At 45.3% G+C, this 18,761-nt stretch overlaps 1 long non-coding RNA gene across 1 annotated transcript; it reads left to right on the top strand.

Moving 5' to 3' along the window:
* Nucleotides 1-939: 939 nt before the first annotated feature.
* Nucleotides 940-14,665, top strand: LOC144142113 (uncharacterized). Its single transcript, XR_013316845.1, has 6 exons — nt 940-1,115; nt 1,889-1,940; nt 5,844-5,994; nt 10,297-10,388; nt 13,750-13,912; nt 14,482-14,665. It is a non-coding gene; the product is annotated as an uncharacterized LOC144142113 (long non-coding RNA).
* Nucleotides 14,666-18,761: the final 4,096 nt, after the last annotated feature.

Raw genomic sequence — 18,761 nt, 5'->3', positions numbered from 1 at the left:
TTCCCTCGGTAATGATTACGCACCCTGAAGTCTCAGATCACACCTTCAAATGATTAATGCAACATCACGATCTGCAAACGCGCGAGCCGAATGATTCCGGACTCCCGTGCAAGCCTGCGCTGAAGCAGGCCGAACGCCAAATTTTGTCATAGCTGAAAAGCATTGTAAGGCACACGTGAATTTTTATTTGTCTGGTTATGACCGAGACAAGTCCACGAGACCGCGTACGGCGCAGGGAATCAGAGCCAGAGATAGCGGCAGCTAAGACAAGTCCGAGGTAAAATAAATAGCTAAGACAGGTGAAATGGAACATGCCGTCACTCCGATTCAAAGGCTTTTACTCGCTATCATCATCCCCGTTCAAGGTTTTTTCAGGGCGCTGCCATGCGCCAAAAATACAGCCTGATTGGCTTAGATCTTCTGGACAAAACTGGCAGCCACGGTGTACACCGTGCTGGCAGCCAATCGGAAAAGACCGGGAGCAAGAAGGCAGCGATCGGGAAAATTGCAATCAGGAGCCCATTAAACCTGAAATACTTGTGAACACAAAAAGCAATAATAATTTTGAATGAATGATTCCTTAAAGATTGATTAATTTCGCAATGTTGTGTGATCACTTTGCATAAAAATACAAAGAGGGAACTCTGCTCTTTTGTTCGGCGCTGCAGTCGCTTCCGATCAGGATTCTATTTAAACTGAAATACTGGTGAACACCAAAAGCAATGACAATTTTTAATAAATGATTCTTTGAAGATTGAAAAATTTGGAAATGTTGTATGATCACTTTGAATTAAAATTTAAAGTCGTAACTCTGCTCATGTATTTGGCCGTTTCGGCGCTGCGGTCGTTTCCGATGTAATTTTTCCATCAAGTGGTGACGGCGAGGTCGGCCGTGGTTGCGCGTTGTCCGTTTTGTTTTTTGTTTTGTTTTGTTTTTTGTCCGTTTTTTGCCCGTTGTCCGTTTTGTGCGATATACCGTCGTAAAATGTGTTCGCCCTTTGTGGATAAAGCCTGCTTGCCACGTTGGAAACACGTGCGGTTAAGGATAAGCTGAAATACAGCGGCAAACGATCGAAGAACGGCGGCGTTTTCCTGTGCCCGGACAAAGAAGTTCGGTAAGTTCTTTTTTGCTGGACCTTTTGTAGCGCGACTAAGGTTCGGTGCCAGAAACGTGTTATTGGCTTGATTTCTCGTTTCCGCGTCAGTCTCACGCTGTGGTTCGTGCAAGCTAAATGCAATTTGCTGGCGCTGCTCGATATGTCTAGCGTTGCTGACGGACAGGTGGTGGGCGCAGCGGAGGGCCTTAGGAAGCTTGAAATAATTGCCGGTGCTCTTGATAACATCGTGAGGAATCGACGTGTTTTGTTTCGTATGCGGTTTTTATCGCATTAGGTCTATTTCTATATGCGGCCGTGCGGTTTCACCGTGCTTTTGTTTTATTTCGATAGCTGTGCCACTTTGAACAAAGCAAAATACAATGTGCGACTGTTTAACTTATCGGACGTAAAACTTCCCTTGAGAAAAATGAAAACCTTAAATAGTTTGAGAATCTTAACTTGGCAATAAAAGTGTTTTGATATTTTTTTATCGTCTTGTTACTGGCTGAAAACTATTTGTTTTCTTCAAACGGTTTGTAGTTCAGGAGCACATAGGCGGAGTATATTTCACATTGCTGTAAACGCTATCTACGCTTACATAGCATTGGTTTTAAGCACCTTTCATCAATTCTGTGGTTAGGTCTTTTGACATAACTGTCTTGATAATAAAACAATCATTGAGTGAGTGTTCTTACTTCTCGGAATGAGTAGTGTACTGTGAGCTTTTAACTTTGGCAGGTAACGACGTTTGTGCTTATGTAACTTTTCTTTGCAACCTTTTCATTTAAAAGTGGCTGGAGCTTCAGGACGGGGGCTGTCTGGCAAGATGAAAAGCAATAACAGGTACGAACTGCATTTATGTTGCCGATATAGGAACCCAGAAATAGAAACTGGACCTATAAGTATGCGTTTGAGTGATGTGGGGCCTTTGCAGCAGGAATTATGCCCACCTAACTTGTGGGAGTTGTTTATTCTTGCATTACCACAGGAATAATAGTAGTAGGTAGCCCTTTCAGCGGTAGGATGCTCTGCATGTTTAGGACAGTTGAATTATGTTGAATGTAGCTTTTTATACGTGCAGAAAGTGAATTCCTGTTTTATATTTCTTTTGCACACGATGTAGTGCCTGTGCAAACCAAGTTTTCTGGGTGAAGAGTCCTTCAACATCTGCTTGAGGCTGGGCAGCTGTTATGTCATAATGCTAGTAATGTGAGTAAGCACTAGATCTTGCAGGTGCAGTCCCAGTGCCGCAAGAAGTAATTGGAATGCTGGGGCCAAACTCGGGTCTGTGTAGCTGCACCAGCGGTAACTGACAGCAGCATATCATATACACATGCATATCGGCCACAATATCCCCTCTATACCTATGGACCCTTCTGTATTACCGTGTCACTGAGCATTATGCATTGGATGTTGGATGCCGTGCCAGTGGAGTGATGGTGCTCTCAGCAGACACTTCTGGCAGCATAGCCTGCATGCTTCCAGTGAATGTGAGCTAGTCAAGCTGAATCTCTTGCAGATACAGGAAGGCACTGTTCTTTTCTGTGAATACAGACTCCTGACATCCTTTCGTGCTACCTATGCACTGAATTTACATGGCTTCCTTGTCAGTGGTCAGTTAATCAGCCGGCTGTTTTGCGATGGGTTAAGCAAAATAAAATAAAAAAAACAGTGGGGAGGTTATGCTGGGTGTGCGTGCAAGGTCCCAAAGTTATTTGTGAACTTGAGTTGTAAATTGATCTGTCAATTGAATTTCTTTCCCTTTTTTTGCATTCAAGCTCAGCCACCCCTTTCTCTGAAATAAGATCATGTCTATGCTACTGAGCTGCACTGTTGGTGGCACCTGGAGTGAGGCATCTTTATGCTTCATTTCTTTATGTCGACGGCATACTGTGACTGCTCAAAATGCTGTAAGCACAGTGCTTACATTATGCGCACAGGCTCAGTTGTGTGAGTTCAAATTCATTTCAACCAAATAACCAGCCGAGGTGGCTCAGTGGCAAGGCGTTGCGCTGCTGAGCACGAGGTCGCGGGTTCGATTTTCGGCTGCGGCGGCCGCTTTTCTGATGGAGGCGAAAAGCAAAAATGCCCGTGTGTGCAAGATTTCGGCGCACGTTAAAGATCCCCAGGTGGTCAAAATTAATCCGGAGCCCTCCACTACGGCGCGCCTCATTGCCTGCGTTGCGTCGGCGTGTTAAACCCTACAATCAATCAATCATTTCAACCAAATAGATTTTTGTCGGAGCAAAACGAACCGTTGGGCTTTCTTTGCCATATTTTGTTTATTCTTGCTCATTAATTAAAAATATATTTTTTTTTCATCTATATAAAATGGCTTTAGTGCCTCTAAATGTGTGCAGACAAACGTTTACATGCTGGGTTCTGTTTTTAAATGAGGCATAGCCACATGCTACTCAAGATCATGAGTTCGCTTTCTCGAATCGTAAGAATTGACAATTTAGATTCTTTCGGGCCAGTAAAGTGACTGCACATGTTGATGGGGCGGTAATTCTGGCGAGGCATCAACCGCCTGGTCATCATATTGAACATATATTTGGCTAGATAGTGTGCGAAGGATGTGAAAAAAACAAATTGTAACAAAACAATGTAAATTAGGTGCAGTCAAAAGTTTTGTTCTTTGCACTATAGGGTAATGTTAGTACCTAAGCAGCATTTACTGTATTCACAAGCTTGAGACACTGACAGCATAATGCACCCGCAGCTAGGCTCAGTGGCTAAGGTGTGGTGCTGAGCCCATATATGCTGGTTTGATCTTGGCCACGGTGGCTGCTTTTCTGATGGAGGCGAAAAGCGAAAACACCCTTGTCTCGAGATTCAGCATAAGTTAGTTTGCCAGGTGCTCAAAATTAATCCGGAGCCCTCCACTACTGCACGCCTCATAGCCCATGTGCAGCTTCAGCGTGTTAAACCCTGCAATCAGTCAATCCGACGGCGTAACGTAATCACGTGATTTTTATCAGAGCCTTTTGGTGGGATGAGGGGGCAAACGTCGATAGCCCTGGCAAATAAAATGCATCAATGGTACGGATAGGTAGATGATGATGATGATTGATTGATTGGGGGGTTTAACGCGTTGACGCAACGCCGGCAATAAGGCGCGCCGCAGTGGAGGGCTCCGGATTAATTTTGGCCACCTGGGGATCTTTAACGTGCGCCGAAATCTCGTACACGCGTGCGTTTTTGCTTTTCGCCTCCATCAGAAAAGCGGCCGCAGCAGCCGGGAATCGAACCCGCAACCTCGTGCTCAGCAGCGCAATGCCTTAGCCACTTAGCCACTGCGGCAGGTACGGATGGGTAGGTTTACCTAAAGTAGCCCATGCTGGCTTGTGCTCCTGCATGGTCTACTATAGGTAGATGTTGGGGCAGCAAGGCAGTGCTCCCTAATGATTTGGCCGCAACCCCTTGTGTACCAAGCAGGGGTACCTGAAACTGTCCATCATTTTTTAATACCTCAAAAGCTTCTCTCATTGGTGATCGGGCACAAATAAGATTTCATTTCGTTGTTGCTTATAGTCTTGCTCTTCTGATCAAGATCGGTCTAAAAAAAGCACAGAGAACATAGTGTATGCTAATTTTGAATTTTGCCCTTCCAATAATAATGCCAAAGACAACCCCGTGCCGTGTTTACTGAATTGTAATGTGACCACGATTGTAGCGTGAGGGGTGACTTCATCGCATAAAAAAGAAAAATTAAAACCACTAAAGTAACTCAAAGGGTAACTTTCTGTTGTGCCAAAAAAAAAAGAAGAGCCGCCAAAGTACTCACGTGAGGCCAGTGGAATTATGGAAAAGCACATTTATTTTTCAAACACTTGGGCTAGGCGCCCACCTTTGACACTTATAACTTCGCAGGAAGCCCATCTGTCGAGCGATATCACTTGTTTTGAGCTGTATCAGCTCAACACTGACCGCCAAAAGGCGGTTACACTGTTTGGTGATGAAATCAGCAACACCCTTTTGTAATTCGACGTGGCAGCTGTAGCAAGGCCCTCGGAAACTTTTTGGGCAGGGTTCGCATGTAAAAAGGCGCTCCCGCAGTAGCTGCCATCCACAGACGGTCGATGTTGACTCTTCGGGGAGCTGCCGAATTCCCGATTTCTTGAGCCATTAAAATAGCATGGGTCATACTGAGTGCAACACGTTGCCGTAACAAGGGGAGCTGAAGCGGTGTTGAAACACTTCAGGGCAATGAAAGTTACCTATGCCTCAATACTAAAGTACAGCGCGAAAACAAAGGAAAAAAGTTGCGCACGCTGTCAACCACCACAGAAAAAAAGCAAGGAAACGAAAAAAGTTGATCTTAGCTTGTAGTGGACCCGAACAACTCTGACACATCTTGCTGACAGATTGCGAAATGGTCAGAACTGTAGCCATTGATGACAAATGGGTGCATCATTGCAATTTTAGGCAGATTGTAACGCGAGGGTTGACTTCAGGTTGCAAAAATAAAACGTGTTATAATCGACTAAATACAGTAACATTCGTATTTGTATTTAACTATTTAAATTCAATTTAAGAAATGTATGATATTTGTTCACCTCCTCTATTGTTTTGATTGTTCAGCATACTTGATCATGACAGCATCATGTGACGTTTTGAGACTGCCTAGAGATGAATGAACTCATGTTGCTCATGGCAATTTGCTGAAGCAAAAACTAGGGAAATTTTGACGCATCAGTTTGGTAGGTGCCCTGACTATAGACCACAATTTTACAACCTTCTCAGGGTGGCGCCATTTGCCCGGGATTGGTGTGGAGCTGTGCAGGCATTTCTCGGGGGACAGCGGGAGCAGCCACGGCCCCAGCCACATGCCACCAGCCGCATTGGACTGCGTATCGTGTGGCCGATTCGGACACCTAATCTGATTTGAAAATTGGTAAGTTCATATTCAACAGTTTGCAACCCACAGTTTACAGTGCAGTAGAAAGTGGGTTAAAGGCGAGTGAAAGCTAGTTGCATGCGAGGATTGCGTATGCTGTACACAGGCTGCAAATGGACCATGCTTTGCGTGGTTCTCACCGAAATCGCGGTTTGTGGAGCTATATTTCTCTGTGCCACACTTTTTCCAGCCAATTGCTGCACCCGACTCCTATACCCTACGAATTAGCTGTGCGTCTCACCGTCCCCGCAGAGCTGAGCTGTAGCATTAGAAAAGGGTTGAATTTTGTTTGTTTCTCGTCTATAAAATGAACACTGCTAACCTGTAGCGAACAGATATTAGCGATAGATAATGGGATTGGAATCAATAACTGGGCTCTAAAAACAGCATACGACAGCGCGTATTGTTGCAAAGGTGCTACATTCAAATATGTTCAATTTGGCGTGATAATCTATTTGCGGAAGCACTCAGGCACCCCCAAAATCTTAGTTATGGTTTTTAATGCATAACGATCTTGTGTTTGTTATTTTTTTATGTACTCAACAACTGTGCAGTGACGCTCAAACAAGCAGCCTTTGCACATTTTCACCCAAGGCATGCCGACCTGCATGCTGGAGGAAAAAAAAAAGTCTGAAAAATGTGGGTACAGCTGTTATATTCAAGAGGACTGCCATGACAAAATATACCACTCAGAGGCCATGAATCTGATAAGACAACATGCAACACGGGGCATTTGCAGCCTGTGCACAGCATGGGCAAACCCGCCGTGCAGTTAGTTCTCACCCGCCGCGGTGGCTCAGTGGCTAAGGCGTTGCGCTGCTGAGCACGAGGTCGCGGGTTCGATTCCCGGCCGCGGCGGCCGCTTTTCTGATGGAGGCGAAAAGCAAAAACGCCCGTGTGTACGAGATTTCGGCGCACGATAAAGATCCCCAGGTGGTCGAAATTAATCCGGAGCCCTCCACTACGGCGCGCCTCATCGCCTGCGTTGCGTCGGCGCGTTAAAACCCCACAATCAATCAATCAGTTAGTTCTCGCTCACCATGAGTGCACTCTCTAGTGCACTGTTAAACTGTAGGGTGCTGACTCGTTGAATAAAATTGTACTTGCCAAAACCTTGGTGCTGAGACAAATCGTCTGGAATGCAATTGAGTAAGCACTGTTTGATGGTAATGGCACTATCTAAGCTCATCGGTGCTTTATTTTTAGAAAGTTCATAGCATTATCGAAAACCGTGAAAGATGCAGCTTCTCGCACAAGTTCACGATGTGTGCTCTTAAATCGAGTCTGCACTTAAAAACTTCCTTACTTGGGGGCAGCTGGATGAAACATAAATTATAATCATACAAAGAACTAAATATTGCCAATGTAAATTCAACAGAAATTCGTCTTTATTGTCTCCTAAGCAGCATTTATTTATGCTTCCTCAGAAACTTCACTGCAGCAACCAAGCACAAGTTCAGAAGTTCTTGTACTGTATAGACAAGGCTTGCTCAGTTTTTTTAGTATCCTGTGCAAGTTTCTAACCTCTGTTGTTGGCTAGAAGCTTACTGTGTTAATAACCGTGGAAAAGAACAAGCTGACAATGTTCCTGTCAGTGCTGCGGCAGTAGCTCAAGAGGCAGCGGCTTTTTTGCCATTCACTATGCCAATGTGGAAAAAGCCATATGTGCATTTCTCCTGGCAGGTCCCTGGAGACAGGGGTGCCTGAAGTAATGAATCAGTGCTGAGTTTGATAACGTTAAGCAATTATCACAATGCATTCCTCAATCAAGAGCTTCTAAGATGTCGAGGTAGGTATCGGTTTGTAAAGGTCCAGTTAAGATAGTAGGAAATTGTAGTGCATTTTCTTGCACGAAATGAAAAAAGTATTTTTAGATGTGATGACATTTCTCAGAAGATTTTGCTCTAGGAGCTTGTAGGCATTTTGCTTGCACACGGTGGTGCGTGCATGTTTCCCAGCTTTGGGCTAGTGCATGGGCCGCCGCTATCCTGTGAGCACCGCAGCAAAGACATAAATATTGCCTTTTTTTTTTTTTTCCTATTGCGAACACAGTACACTGCTAACCTTTAAATGAAGGTTGCAAAGCTTCCTTAGAAAGCTAATATAAAAAAAGAAACATTCAAGGAAGCCGTTTCTGCAGTACAAATAAACCGCTGTTTTGAAAGCAGTAAAGATGAGGCTGAGTGAAACACTGCGGCAAATAGTTTGTTCTTCGCAAAACAGTATTTCTGGTAGAGAAGTTCACAATGCAGCCTGGCTGTACTTTTAGATAAGTCGTAGTTATTAAGAAAGAAGCCGTGGCTTTCTACAGTGCTGTGAACCTCTTATAAATAAGTCGTCAGTGAGCTTGGAAAGTGCTGTACGGCTAAACAGTGAGAAGTCAAATGCATTCACACATTTTTTTTTTTTTGGCAGAAAATAGTTTTTCTACTTTTAGTTGTAGGACAACCGCTGGTGGGTTTAGTGAGCAACTACTGATCCCCCTCCTCACCCCCCCTACACACACATACGCACCTTTTTTTGGCATCTTTCTTTGTCAACTACGACTGCACGCTGCAATTTCTGTGGCTGCCAAGCTTGTGCGAGCGTACTGAGTTTGTCCCCTGCCATTTCCGTGGCCTCAACAATATTGGGGCAGCAGAGTTTTACAATCTAGGCAACTGACCATTCATAGCCGTAGTGCAAAAAATTGGGCCTGTTTGTTTCTTATTGCGTGTGCTTTTTTTTTTTTTTTTTTGAGGTTCAACAGCGATTCCAAAGATTTGGTTTCATCACAATGGTGTGGAATCTAGTTTGCTGACTGCCCATTTTTTTTGCTGCTGCCTTCCAGTGTGTCACAGGGCCCTTGCCACATTATAGTGTGGAGAATAGTGAAAACTTCAATCTGACCCTTAAAGGAGTGCTGGCACAAAATTTCAAAGCACAGATGACTACATAAAAAGCTTTCTTTTTAAATAGAGATACCCCTCAGGAAGGTTAACCTTTAAGTGTTCGGAAGAACATATTTTAAGTCAATTTTAATATGTGCATGCTCGAAAAAGTTAAGGATGGATTTCCTTTCGACATCAGTGTGATGCCATGTGTGCCTCTCCCCAAACTGCCTATGTCAGGGCTCCCATGCAAATCCAAGGTGGCCTACTCTGCCTGATCCTTCTGAGAAAACGCGGATCCTTCAGTGATGGCGCCAGTGTTTTCTATTGAACACAATTGCCGAGAGACATGAGCTACAGCCCAGTCTTTAAAAAAATGTCCAAAACAGGCAGCACAAACGACAAAGAAATAAGTAGAAACAACAGCACTTGTGTTTTTCCTCATTTCTTTGTCTGATGTATCTCGCCCATTTTGCAGTCTCGTCTTTTTCAACTTAGAATCAACTTGGCCTAGCCTCAACCCTAGCAAGTCTTCATGGGCCCTTCATTGAAATTACGAAGGGTTTAATGGGTTTGTATGCTTGCGTGATGCATACAAAGGAGAGATCTTACTTATTTTCATTCACTTCGAATTGAACAAGCAGTGACAGGTTAAAAATTTGCAACTTTTGCTGAATAGCAGGGGTCAGCAAGCTTTTCAGGCGGAGAGCCGGGTTTAATGCAATGGACACGGAGGGGGACGGAGGGCACATTGGTTGGAAGGGGAAGGGGGGCTTTGCAGGCAAATAAATTTTGGGGAGGAAATTGAAAGCAGTGTACAAAACTAGAATAGCAATCCTTATCATGTTTATTTCCAACACGAATGTCACGAGCTTTCATGCCAGTTGAGGTCAAAACTGCCGTGTCGGCCTTCAGGTAGAAAGTGACAGAGGAGAAGGGGTCTACCAATGTGCCGGGGGCCACATAATACTGCCCCATGGGCGGCGGGTTGCCAACCCCTGATTTATAGCATTTTCGTATATCGTCTGAACATGAAGCACAGGACAACCTAAGGTTGTCAGTTCTAGATGCCTTCATTTGTGACAGGGATGGGTGGCATCTATGGAAACTTTCTGGGTGTTGCGAACAACTCAAGGCAGGTTTTCGTGGGAAGATTGGCAAGCATGCTCTCATTACGTTGCAACACTTGTGAGAGGGAACCCCTGTGTCAGAGGACCTGTTTACAGTCTAGTTTCCTGGTGCTAACAAATTCCAAAATTTTTTGGCTGCTGCAAAGATCTTAAGAAAAAATTGTTTTTACAATTTAACAGTTTGTGACCCTGCTCAAGCAATCAAAATGCTTGCCCGGTTTTCTATTCGTTTTGGTTGCTTGTCCGTTTTTCATTTTCAAAGTACCGTATATTATGTGTGGTCTTGTTTTTTCTTGCAGTGCCTGGCATGAGCTCTTACTACTGATCCTGCCACAAACGCTGTGGATGAGAGTGGGTGAAATCTGTGCATCACTGCTGCTAATCTCACAAGGTTTGTGGGATTTCTGCATCTTAAAATCAAGGAAATTGACATGCAGTTTATTAGGCTTTAGACAATACCTGCTGTTAATAGTTACTGGTGGGTTCTTTAGCATAGTCTTGAAGCACAGTGTGATTGCTTTGTGTTTTAGGTTATTTCATCCTTTCTTCCAAGCTTAGAAAGATGTGTTTGGCGAGTTGGTGCATCTTAACGATACTTGAACTTGGCGCGAAATATTGACAATCACAGAAAGTAGCTGGTGATAACAGGCAGTGACTAGCAACTAACTTTTAGGCAGCGTAAGAACACATAATTGCAGGCCAAAGTTACGTGGCTCCACTTGCATGCAAAAAAAAATTGTGATAAGGAAAATTCACAGCCTAATAAATACGCTCTTTCATATGGAGACCCGTTGAAATGTCACTGACACAATCGCATCCGTTCTTTCCTATGTGGTAAGCTTCCTGTATCTCCCTTTCTCATGTATCACTGCACCTGGACAATTTTCACTTGCTTTTTAAGAGCGTCATGCATGCGCTTGCAGAGCTATGGATGGGGTTATGCCCACTTGTGCAGTTCTCAACTGAGAGGTTATGTTCATGTTCACGCAATCGCACGTTCACACACCTTCCAGTGTGCCCAATGCAGACCTTTCCACATGAAAGAGGTATCTCATAAGCAATGTCCCTACACAGCAACTTGCGTAGGCATTAGTGGGCTTTTTCTCGCACCCTTGCCTATCAAAGGGACCCGTAGCACTTTCCCTCGACTACTCGGAATGTATTTTGGGGTAGTCTATTGTCCCAGCAATCACCTCCCACAAGAATCATGAAAATATGTTCGCTATGATGGAAGGTACGTGCGATGCAAGATAATCATTCCCTCAACTCATTGCGCAGGGTGCTCTTTAAACCTTTAATTAAAGTAACGCCCCAATTGCCTATATAAGACATTTTGCAGGAAAGTGGAATCTTTCTATCACTCATGATTAAAATTCAATCGCTAGTCCGTCAAATCTCATTTTGTCTGCTTCCTTTTTTTGTGTGTGGGTTTGTCCCTCGTGAATTTCTCGAGCACATTTCTTTCAGGTACTTTTTGGCCACTACATCTGTTCTTGGTGTCGTGCAGAGATAGATGCAAAAAAATTGCCAAGATCCTTGTAGAAATAAAAAAATTGTTTAATTTTAAATTTAAAAATACAAGCAAATAGAGCACTGCCCTCTTCTCGAAAACCGGAAATCTGCTGCTCACTTTCTCACTGACCCCGATGTCATATGGCGGGACAAATGAGGGCGGCAAAAAATACGTCCTGGAAGTTTTAAGCCCAGGGTGGCCTGACCTGGAAAGCTCCTTTCCGCGCTTCGTGACGCTGTCGTTCGGTGGTACTGTGCCGGAAAGTAGGAGAGGACAAGCAGCCACACGAGACTAGCTAAGTGACGTGCCTGCTGCTGCGTCGATGGGTGTTGCTATGTTTCTTTGTCTGAACTCTGTACCATCTTTACCTCTCTTTAATTTAGTGTGAAGCCATGTTCAGCGCTGCCTTGCTATTGAGGTTTCATGTGAACGTCACTTGTGGGTTCAAAGAAAGGTTAAAGAAACAGCTGCATATTCTGGTAAAAAAAACCTTATAGAACGCTCGCAGCAAAAAAACAAAACGCGGGATTAGAACCACTGACTTGCAAACCAGTGCTCCAGCTTCGTACCTCTCGACCATATACACAAGCTGTGAGGCTTGCAAAAATTGAGCAGTGTCTGTTTCTTGTCATGTTTGTGAAATTCTGGCAGTGAGAATGCTTGTGTCTCACGCACCAATCTTGCAGACAACCCCCATCTTGCTAATACTAGAAGCAATGTAGCTAGAGCTTCCATATTTACCTCATAACAAGCATCACCCGATCGCAATCTCTCCGACGCAAGCAAAGGTAGCGAAGTACAGAATGTGCCACACAGAATTATATCTGTCTCCAAGGGATAATAGCTTGCCAACAAAAACAGTTTGGTTCAATTTGTCTCAAGGCAGCCAATCACCGCTAGAGAAAAAAATGTTGCTGTTTTTCAGTGAACGAAACAGCATTTCCCAGTGCTAAAACATGTCCCCAGACATAGAGACGGACTGATAACCTGGAAGCTGCCGTCCACTTTTGCTATGCTCCCTGACCACGCCTCCTCTACCATCGATGCCAATATCTGCCGTGAATAGACATCAGCATACGGCGTGCGAATGAACGAGTTCGCGTGTATTTCGGCGACGCACGCTGACGCCAGGCGATATCAACAGTGGTGCATCGTAACACGCCATGGAAAGGCACACGTGCTCGAAGCGGAGCCATAGTGTGGCTCTGTTACTGTCTCTATAGATTTTTGTATTCTTTGAGCCCACGGTTAAGCTTTTATGCTTACTTTAAAGAAAACAAGCAGTAAGGCAACATTTAGGCTCGTTTGGTCAAAATAATGGTATATACACACTTTCAAGCTGAGCCAACTGTAGGGCCACCGCTCTGTGTCGTCATATCCGGAGGCCTCAAGTGTGACGTTGCAGTACTGCATGTGCTTGTATTTTTAGACTAAAAAATAGAATAACTTTCTCATATCTGCGCCGCTTTGATCATTCTTTTTGCGCATGTAGAATTTTTTTCATAGAATGTGGACTTCAAAAACATTATGAACAAAATTGAGGCGTGGCTTTGCTATTGCAAACAGCAGTGACCAGTGGAGCTGAGGGGAAGCCTCAGAAAATGGTACACCTTCCTAGTCTACCTCGACAACGCCGTAGTATTTACCCGGAACTGCGACGAGCAACTTAAACATGAGCGCGGCCCGACAAAGCGCGTTCCAAGAGGGAAACTAATGTCCCGGGGTTTATCATCCCGGCGGACTCGCCATCGAAGTAGTCCGCTGCGGGAAACAAGGTGCAGACCCGCGAAAACGATCTGGAGGCGAGAAAAGGCGTGGCCTTGCTGTCACAAACAGCCTCGCGAAAGTTATGCGCGGAATGCTGATGTCATTGCTAACGTCATACCATGTGCGCTCGGCAAGGCTAAACCTTTTGCACGAGGACCCTTGTACGTGCACCGGTCCTCGTCTCCACTCCTCCCTCCTCCCCCTCGCAAACTCGGCTGCCGGACTGTGTGCTGTAGCGCCCTGGTAACATCCCTCCGAGGAGCACAAGCTTGACAGCTCTGCTGTTAAAAAGAAAAGGCCAGAGCTCTGTGCCGTGCCATAACTAAAAGGCAGCAGAACTGATTGTGTTATCTACGACAACAAATTGTTTGCTTTCTCATGTGCTCACGTTAAAGGTATGCTTTTGCGTCATATGTTCAGCCTCGATGCATTCAACTTACAAGTGTATTTCAAATTTCCTTTCTCCTGTTAGGCCCAGTACTTCTGCCACATGGGTGGCTACGACTTCAAGGCGGGGCCCGCACGGTGTTGGGCATGGTGATTGGGCAGCCAGTGGCATTGTCCTGCAGCTGGGCAGGGTCCAAGGGGGTGAAAGAGGCCTTCTACGAGCTAGACAACATTGTCTCTTGTGCTTGGTAAGCTGCCCTGATTTTATTTTATGCACAAGGAATTCATTATAATATTTTCAGGGGCTACTTTATTTCAGGGTATTTGTTCGACCATTAGAGCTTATTTTTAATGTTCTTGTTTACAGGAATGAATACGGATACTGTTTGGTAATGCGTAATAAATATTGGCTCTCCGGAATAGTTGTACGTTGTGAAAACTAGAGGCATTGCATTACGCAAGCTTGTAATACTTTTTTTTTCACCCGTCGCGGTGGCTTAGTGGCTAAGGCGTTGTGCTGCTGTGCTGAAGGTCACAGGTTCGATCCTAGCTGCGGCGGCCGTTTTTCTGACGGAGGCGAAAAACAAAGACGTCCGTGTGTTGAGATTTCGGCACATGTGAAAGATCTCCAGGTGGTCGAAATTAATCCGGAGCCCTCTGCTACGGCGCACCTCATAACCTGCGTAGTTTCGGCGTGTTAAACCTCATAATCAATCAATCAATTGAATTTTTTTTTTTAGGAAGGCCATTGCTAAGCCTGTGGACATTTTTACAGTGCAGTATGTTACTTATTTGTCTGTTTTCAATTTTGTTTCAGTGTCAATACAGCCCAGGTACCCCGACGCAAACAAGGTCGCTGTGGCAGCTGTTATTAAGAAACGGCTATACTCCGCCGGTGACTGGGATGGCGGCCGCACGAAGCGGAAGACACTGGACAGTATGAACTGAGCAAAATAACGAACCGGAAGACACTGGACAGCATGAACTAAGCAAAATAAATTAAGTCAAAAAACCTAATCACCACAGACTTTGTAAATCACTACATTTGTCCCTGAAAGGGCAAACAGTGCTCTTTAAAAGGGCACAAATGCTTATGCATGCATTACGAATTTACAGCATGTCCCGTTTTTAGGAACCCATGTGCGCAATTCGAACTGAAAGCTGCTGGGGTTGGACAGCCGGGATGTAAATGGCAGAATGTCTACTATGGTTGAACAGCTAGTATATACCTAAAGTTGAACAGCCAGGCACCAGCCGCTCACCAGGGAAGGCTGACTGGCCGTACTTCGGCAAAAGCTTATGGGCCATTGATTAGACACATTTCAACGGCCGACCATCGGCATAAGGTCAACAGCTGACCTCCTGCAAAAGTTTAACAGCCGGCCTCGGGCAATGGTTCATCAGCCAGCCTCCGGCAAAAGGTAATGGCTGATCTCCGGCAAAGCTGTACGGCCGGAGACCGTTGTGGACCCCTCTGCAGTGAATTGGTAAAAGGAGAGTGGCCATTGGGTGTACAGCAGTTAACTTTAAACACACGGCAGAGGCCCACCTTTGAGTGCGCGCTTTACACTTTGACTGGAGAAAGGCCGGGCAGAAATTACCTGGCTGAAGTTCTTCGGCTGATTTTAAGCCGTACAGGCTTGTGCTGCTTGGGAAGGCCTTCGACATTGTTAATCACGATCTACTACTTCGCAAATTGTCCGCATACGGTCTTTCCCTTGAGTTCTGCCAGTGGTTCGGCAGCTACTTAAAAGGCAGGTCCAATTGTGTTAGTTACGAAGGCGCTACTTCCCGGCCCTTCCCGATGACCTCAGGGGTACCTCAAGGCTCGACACTGGGCCCTCTCCTTTTTAACATTTTTGTGAATGACATACACCCCGCTATTAAGCACTGTTCGCTCTCCCAGTATGCCGATGATATGAAGCTCTATCGCACTATTTCTTCACCTTACGATCGTGTACTGCTGCAAAATGTCATCAACGCAGTTTCTGCATGGTGTGACTGCAACTATTTAAAACTTAACCTCTCGAAAACCATCGTAATATCATACACTCGCAAGTCTTCCCCGCTCACTTTTGCGTACTTGCTGCTCGGTGAACCTGTAAAACGCGCTACCGTAGTGCGCGATTTGGGCGTAATGATGGATGCGAAACTGCTTTTTAACGCGCATGTGAACTATCTGACCAACTCCTGTCTCCGTACGCTTGGCGTAATTTCCCGCGTGACCAGGGATTTCACCGACCGATCATGCTTTGTTTCACTGTATCGCGCTCTCATTTTGCCCAAGCTCGACTTTTCTGGTGCAATTTGGAATTGTTTAAGCCCTTCGTCCTCCTCCCATCGACTAGAAAGGATTCAGAAGCGCTTTACTAGAACCGTATTTTCTCGCCACTCACCTATGAACCGATATGAGCACGGTGGGCTTCTGAAGATCTTGAATTTAGATGAGCTATCAGCGAGGCGCTCCAGGCGCGGCCTGGCTTTTCTGTTTAATTGTATTCACTCGAAGTTCGACTGCCCTTGCCTCGTAAGCTCTGTCCATCTGCGAGTGCCAAGCAGACCACTACGGCCGCATGGATGCTTTGATGTAGACAGATCAATGAGTTTGGCACCAGCCAGCCGGTGCCAGCTCACCTATAACATTCTGTTTCTATCTCCTATAGACGTTTTTTGCAGCGATTTGGTACTGTTTAAGCGCTCCCTTAAATGTATGATATTTTGAATACGCATGCTGTGGAGAGGTCGCTCCTGCACTTCTCTCCCTGCTCTCGTGTTTCCTCACATACAGCGCTACCTTGCCCATGTTCGTACGTGTTCTCCGGTGCATACTCCAGACACGTCCTCCGAGCCTTTACCGTTCAAAAGTGTTTGTGTCTTGTTCGATAACACTACACTTTTGTATATATCTATCTGCACTTCCACATTTACCAATTTTTGATTTATACGCTGCCCATATTTGTACTGTTTGTATTCCTTGTACCCATGCATCTATGTATGTTGCCTGTTCGTATTCTTTGTACCTATGTCTGCGGTGCATCACCCGAGAAGGCCCTGTGCTGTTGGTGAGCACTTCAAATAAATAAATAAAATTCAAGTTCCCCATTCCCCACACCCCCCCCACCAGCAGGCGTTCCGGTGTCCACCCTTAGGTGAGACAAACTACGTCTGCTGGTGGTCTTTCCTTTCTTTGTTAACAATTCATTCATTCATTCATTCATTCATTCATTCATTCATTCATTCATTCATTCGTTCGTTCGTTCGTTCGTTCGTTCGTTCGTTCGTTCGTTCGTTCGTTCGTTCGTTCATTCATTCATTCATTCATTCATTCATTCATTCATTCATTCATTTATTCATTCATTCATTCATTCAAGACAGCTTGTTTCTGTTAATGTTACAAAAGCAAGTACCATTGACGTCAAAACTGTTTTAGAACCCAATATGCACGTGTCGAATGGATATGTAAAGAAAATTTGGCCCCATTTGCAATTAAGGTGCGAGGACTCGGGAAACAGCGGAGCTGGTGGTCTTCACCAGTTTAACCTTGGCCTTTGTTTGGTCTACCCCTTACGTAAGAGAAATACGGTTAAAAACGAAGCTTTCTCCATGCAGCCTGAGTTAAATAAAAGTCCACAATCCACCCTCCTAAAGCCCCAAATCCAAACTGCCCAAACCAGAAGCCAAAGTTTACTTCAACTCAGAGCCCAAAGCCAACGCCCGCGCTACGAACCCAAAGGAAATGCTGATCGCCCCGAATGCGATGATACTGTAATAAAAAAAGATGGTAGAGCAAACGGATAGACGCCGGTTTCATTACGCGAGGGACCCAGGTTCGAATCCGGCCACGGGAAGCGTTGTTTCTCGAGGCGCGCACTCCCAACAGCTGCTCGTGGGCTTCTTGCCTCCTCGCCACTTCCCTCACACTTTTTGTAGCAGTTTCCCCCTCTCCACTTCGCCGAGCGGAGTTTTCTGTTAACGTTCGGCAGGGCCAGAACTCAAGCTCAAACAGCGCCGCTGTTAAAAAGAAAAGCTGGCATATAGTGGGATTCAAATCCGTGAACGTCGTTTAGTAAACAGACCGATAGTATTTAAAAGGTCCATAAAGAGAAAATGCAACTTTGTTTAACTTTAAAGAGTTAGACTTTAGTACCGCACTCAGTTTCATTCCGTCCACGAAAGACGTTTTTTAACCGATGAAAACACAAGAAATACTTAAGGACTTAAGGCAAATATCGCGCCACAGTGACGTGTTATCGATTGTGATTGTAGGGTTTAACGCACCAACGCAACGGAGGCGATGAGGCGCGCCGTAGTGGAGGGCCCCGGATTAATTTTGACCACCTGGGGATCTTTATCGTGCGCCGAAATCTCGAACACACGGGCGTTTTTGCTTTTCGCCTCCATCAGAAAAGCGACCGCCGCGGCCGGGAATCGAACCCGCGACCTCGTGCTCAGCAGCGCAACGCCTTAGCCACTGAGCCACCGCGGCGGGTGACGTGTTATCGGCGCCAGTGACGTCATATGGGCCAGCACTAAAAGCATAATTTTCGTTGGGTTAGGTGCACGTTAGCATTCAAGTGATTCGATCAAACGGAATTAGCGGCCCCACCACAATCGTCCAGTCATGTGTCCTGGCGATTGATTAGTTCGACCGCCGTAAATCGCCCAAACGAGATTCTGTGGCGTCATAGAAAAGTTGCCGAAAACTGGCTAGCGAGTCGCCACAGCTCCACACGTTTTCTTAATTATCTCCATTATTTTTTGGAAGTTTGCGATGAAATCGGTGTCATTTTTATCAGGACAAAGCAGTCTGTCTAGGGAACCAAACTTGTATTTTGTCTCCATGGCTCCTTTAGCAGCGCTCTAGCGGATTTCCGGATTTCTGGCTTGAATTTGCCGTTGCCGCTGCTCGTTGACTGTAACAAGGTGAAAGACGTAAAGAATTGGCTAGAGCGATCGCCTCTTGTATTTTTGCATCGCGAAACGCATCATCCCCGAGTGGCCAACCAAACCATTTCCCTCTACTCCTGCCACTCTCTTTTAAATTGCTCGCTTTCCTAGTGGTTTAGTCACGTGACCGTAAGTTACTCTTGGGACGTT

Source organism: Haemaphysalis longicornis, unplaced genomic scaffold (genome assembly GCF_048455015.1).
Source record: "Haemaphysalis longicornis isolate Haplotype H1 unplaced genomic scaffold, Haemaphysalis longicornis Haplotype H1 scaffold_1, whole genome shotgun sequence".
Taxonomy (NCBI): domain Eukaryota; kingdom Metazoa; phylum Arthropoda; class Arachnida; order Ixodida; family Ixodidae; genus Haemaphysalis; species Haemaphysalis longicornis.
Note: the sequence above shows the minus strand (reverse complement) of the source record. Positions and strands in the feature narration are given on the sequence as shown.